The sequence below is a fragment of the Sycon ciliatum genome, chromosome 10, assembly GCF_964019385.1.
Source record: "Sycon ciliatum chromosome 10, ocSycCili1.1, whole genome shotgun sequence".
Lineage (NCBI taxonomy): Eukaryota > Metazoa > Porifera > Calcarea > Leucosolenida > Sycettidae > Sycon > Sycon ciliatum.
In genome coordinates this window covers 7,282,069-7,287,068 of record NC_088652.1, presented here as the reverse complement: position 1 = coordinate 7,287,068, position 5,000 = coordinate 7,282,069, and the positions used below count along the sequence as shown (strand labels likewise).

At 52.6% G+C, this 5,000-nt stretch overlaps 1 protein-coding gene across 1 annotated transcript in view; it reads right to left on the bottom strand.

Annotated features, from left to right (window-relative positions):
• The window catches only part of LOC135825618 (uncharacterized), a 9,444-nt gene extending 5,052 nt beyond the window's left edge, over positions 1-4,392 (bottom strand). The window contains exon 1 of the mRNA XM_065338224.1: positions 4,058-4,392. The gene's annotated coding sequence lies outside the window, so the exon portion shown is untranslated. The remainder of the gene's footprint in view (positions 1-4,057) is intronic.
• Between the last annotated feature and the right edge of the window lie 608 nt (positions 4,393-5,000).

Here is a 5,000-nt window from a genome sequence, read left to right as displayed (position 1 = left end):
GTGTGTGTGTGTGTGTGTGTGTGTGTGTGTGTGTGTGTGTGTGTGTGTGTGTGTGTGTGTGTGTGTGTGTGTGTGTGTGTGTGTGTGTGTGTGTGTGTGTGTGTGTGTGTGTGTGTGTGTGTGTGTGTGTGTGTGTGTGTGTGTGTGTGTGTGTGTGTGTGTGTGTGTGTGTGTGTGTGTGTGTGTGTGTGTGTGTGTGTGTGTGTGTGTGTGTGTGTGTGTGTGTGTGTGTGTGTGTGTGTGTGTGTGTGTGTGTGTGTGTGTGTGTGTGTGTGTGTGTGTGTGTGTGTGTGTGTGTGTGTGTGTGTGTGTGTGTGTGTGTGTGTGTGTGTGGTGTGTGTGTGTGTGTGTGTGTGTGTGTGTGTGTGTGTGTGTGTGTGTGTGTGTGTGTGTGTGTGTGTGTGTGTGTGTGTGTGTGTGTGTGTGTGTGTGTGTGTGTGTGTGTGTGTGTGTGTGTGTGTGTGTGTGTGTGTGTGTGTGTGTGTGTGTGTGTGTGTGTGTGTGTGTGTGTGTGTGTGTGTGTGTGTGTGTGTGTGTGTGTGTGTGTGTGTGTGTGTGTGTGTGTGTGTGTGTGTGTGTGTGTGTGTGTGTGTGTGTGTGTGTGTGTGTGTGTGTGTGTGTGTGTGTGTGTGTGTGTGTGTGTGTGTGTGTGTGTGTGTGTGTGTGTGTGTGTGTGTGTGTGTGTGTGTGTGTGTGTGTGTGTGTGTGTGTGTGTGTGTGTGTGTGTGTGTGTGTGTGTGTGTGTGTGTGTGTGTGTGTGTGTGTGTGTGTGTGTGTGTGTGTGTGTGTGTGTGTGTGTGTGTGTGTGTGTGTGTGTGTGTGTGTGTGTGTGTGTGTGTGTGTGTGTGTGTGTGTGTGTGTGTGTGTGTGTGTGTGTGTGTGTGTGTGTGTGTGTGTGTGTGTGTGTGTGTGTGTGTGTGTGTGTGTGTGTGTGTGTGTGTGTGTGTGTGTGTGTGTGTGTGTGTGTGTGTGTGTGTGTGTGTGTGTGTGTGTGTGTGTGTGTGTGTGTGTGTGTGTGTGTGTGTGTGTGTGTGTGTGTGTGTGTGTGTGTGTGTGTGTGTGTGTGTGTGTGTGTGTGTGTGTGTGTGTGTGTGTGTGTGTGTGTGTGTGTGTGTGTGTGTGTGTGTGTGTGTGTGTGTGTGTGTGTGTGTGTGTGTGTGTGTGTGTGTGTGTGTGTGTGTGTGTGTGTGTGTGTGTGTGTGTGTGTGTGTGTGTGTGTGTGTGTGTGTGTGTGTGTGTGTGTGTGTGTGTGTGTGTGTGTGTGTGTGTGTGTGTGTGTGTGTGTGTGTGTGTGTGTGTGTGTGTGTGTGTGTGTGTGTGTGTGTGTGTGTGTGTGTGTGTGTGTGTGTGTGTGTGTGTGTGTGTGTGTGTGTGTGTGTGTGTGTGTGTGTGTGTGTGTGTGTGTGTGTGTGTGTGTGTGTGTGTGTGTGTGTGTGTGTGTGTGTGTGTGTGTGTGTGTGTGTGTGTGTGTGTGTGTGTGTGTGTGTGTGTGTGTGTGTGTGTGTGTGTGTGTGTGTGTGTGTGTGTGTGTGTGTGTGTGTGTGTGTGTGTGTGTGTGTGTGTGTGTGTGTGTGTGTGTGTGTGTGTGTGTGTGTGTGTGTGTGTGTGTGTGTGTGTGTGTGTGTGTGTGTGTGTGTGTGTGTGTGTGTGTGTGTGTGTGTGTGTGTGTGTGTGTGTGTGTGTGTGTGTGTGTGTGTGTGTGTGTGTGTGTGTGTGTGTGTGTGTGTGTGTGTGTGTGTGTGTGTGTGTGTGTGTGTGTGTGTGTGTGTGTGTGTGTGTGTGTGTGTGTGTGTGTGTGTGTGTGTGTGTGAGCTATTCGACAACTCAGCAACGGCAAGGCCGCTGGCGCCTCAGCTATCCTGCCTGAGTTGGTCAAAGCGGGTGGTGAGAGTTTCATGGAGGCACTGTTGGATCTGTTGCACCATGTCTGGGATGACGAGGCTGTTCCGCAGGAATGGGTAGACTGCAATCTTGTGCCAATCCCAAAGAAAGGTAACCTCTCATTGTGTGATAATTGGCGTGGCATATCACTCCTGGATGTTGTTGGGAAAGTTGCTGCTCGAGTACTTCAGTCCAGATTACAGATTATTGCGGAGAATATTCTACCCGACTCCCAGTGCGGCTTTCGTAAGGGTCGATCTTGCACAGACATGGTGTTTGCAGTTCGCCAAGTCCTGGAGAAGTTGTACGAACATCGCTGCCCGGGATACGTTGTCTTTGTTGATTTACGTAAGGCGTACGACTCAGTAAACCGTGAATGCATGTGGCTGGTTCTCGCGAAGGCAGGGGTCCCTAGTAACATCGTAAACATCATCAAGTCGTTTCACACCTCCATGTCGGCTACTCTCTCCATCGGGTCAACACCCATCCAACCCATTGCAGTGAAGAGTGGTTTGCGGCAGGGCTGTTGTATGGCACCAGTCTTATTCAACATATTCATGTGGGCTGTTTTCCAGAGATGGTCCAGAGTGGTCGAGCATGTGCCTGGTATCGGCGTCCCGCTGGCATTCAATCCTGGGGGCTCGCTTTATTTCAAGAGAAAGCGTACTGACGATCAGACTACCATCAACGACTGCCAGTTCGCTGACGACTCTGCACTGTTTGCCACTACCCGTACTGCTGCTGCTCTTGCTCTGGATATGTTCATCGATGTCTCGTCTGCATTTGGTCTGACCGTCAATCTGGACAAGACCAAATTTATGGCGGTTGGCTATGGTATCACGGATGATGACCGACTTCCTCTTCCTGTGAAGAATGGCACATTGGAATGTGTGCGTGAGTTCCGATACCTGGGTGCTGTTATCCATGATTCTGGCCGATCTCACAAAGATGTATCGACCCGTGTTTCATCTGCCTCCCGTGCTTTTGGAGCGCTCCGTCATGCTGTCTTCAATGACCACAATCTCTCTCTGCGCACCAAGCGTCTGGTTTTCGAGGCCTGTGTTCTGTCCTTACTGCTCTATTGTGCGGAGACGTGGGTACCGCTGCAAAGTTATGTGCAACGGATCACGACCTTCTACTACCGGTCGCTTTCTTTCCATCATGTGTGTTGCACAGCGGGGATGTGTGGGACTTGAAGATAGCCAAGGACACCATTCTGAAAACATGGAATGCAGCAAACCCACTGGATATCCCCGACCCCGAAGACTGGAATGGCTTGGGCACGTGGTATGCATGCCTGAGGAGCGGATGCCGCGGATGTTGTTGTTTGGCACATTGCTGCCACCACGCCCAGTGTGTGGCCCGCGGAAACGATGGCGAGACGCAATTAGGGTCGACCTGCGACGAATAAACATCGCCGACGAGTCATGGTTTGACACAGCGCAGGAACGATCTGAGTGGCGACAAGCTTATCGAGCAATACAACCAGCTCAGAAACCGGCTCGGGAGATAGTCTGCGAGGTGTGCCGGCGTGCATTTGCTCGGCAGCAAGATATCGCCCGCCACAAGTGCATCATGGAACGGCGTAAACCAGTCCAGCAGCAAGCCAACAGCCGCCAGTGGCTCCCAGTGTCACCGATGGTTTCGGAGTGCAGGTGGCATTGCAGTCCATCGCTGTGTCCAGTCCAATTCTGCCCCGAATGTTGCCAATGCCACAAGCTCTTCACCTGTGCGCCTATGTATTCGGAAACCCGTGCTGTACCGCTCACTGTCCCATTTGTGAACGCTGCTGTAAGTCGATCCGGGGCTTTGCTATCCACAACTGCAACCGATCCACCAGGCGCCAACTGCTGATGAAAGGGACAAGTTCCAATTGCAATGTCAGAATTGCCAGAGGCGTTTCAAAAGGCGAAACGACTTATCCCGTCACCAACGCTCATGTCTCCTCTCGTCTCCGTCTCGCTCAACGAGAAACACGTGACCTACATGGCAGTGTATACCAGGACCAGGACCAGGTGTGTGTGTGTGTGTGCGTGTGTGTGTATGTTTGCGTGTGTGTGGGGGGGGGGGGGTGTATAGGATACACTGACATGGAAGAATAGACCCACAAACATGCCACGTAATGAATGTATGGTATGTGCACATCACGCGTAGCAGGAACAGGGACAACTCTTACCTCAGCTGGAGATGAGGATGAGTGGTGTGCCTCAGCGCGTCTGCTCTGCTCGGGCGAAGACGCACTGGACGAACTAGTCTTGTCGGCTGCGCTCGCGAGCGATGCATTTCCCTGAGTCTCACCACCGTGCTGCTGCTCGGGGGAGATGAGGTCCCGGAGGACGACGGCGAGCTTGAAGTCAGCGGAGAGTGCGAGGTGGATCGCTCTGCGGCCACGTCTTCGTTCCCGTCGAGCTGCAGCTGGGTCTCGAGACGCGCCACGCGGTCGAGCAGTGTGTGTATCTGCGCCTCGCTACCGTCCAGCATCTCAAGCAGCTCTTCCTCTGTAGCGGAAGTGGGGACAAGTAGAAACAACTCTTAGTGTACAGTTATTTATATGAACCAGATGCATTGCCCGCATAGGGTGGGGGGGGGGGGGGGGGGCGTGCCCCCCCCCCCCTCTCCACCCTCAAAATTTTGACCTAGGGTCAGTTTGCGCATAATGACCCATGAATGACACGCACCAGCCATCCTACACACACGCGGCCGCGCACCCCCCTAAAAGGGGGACCAGTTACGCCCCTGCATACACACGCGCAAATGTACACACAGTCAAAATAACTGTTACGCAGAGATGCCCTTGGAAGGTTTCAGGGACCGCCTGGGAATTGGCCTTCAAACTGGGTAAAACATCACAGGTTTGTTTGGGGTAGATTCTGCTGGTTCATCTGCAGACTCTTAGAGTAGACGGTGGCAATTTCTGGTTTCCCACGCGCGCGTGCGTATGTGTGTGTGTGTGTGTGTGTGTGTGTGTGTGCGTGTGCGCGGGTGTGTGTGTGTGTCTGTGCATACGTGTGTGCATGTCCATAGAAAGATGTGGGAGGTGGGACAATAGAGGCATACCTTCCGCTTCTAGATCATCCACCAATGCCGGTGCTGCTGGCTGTCAAACTCCCGCAGCTCCG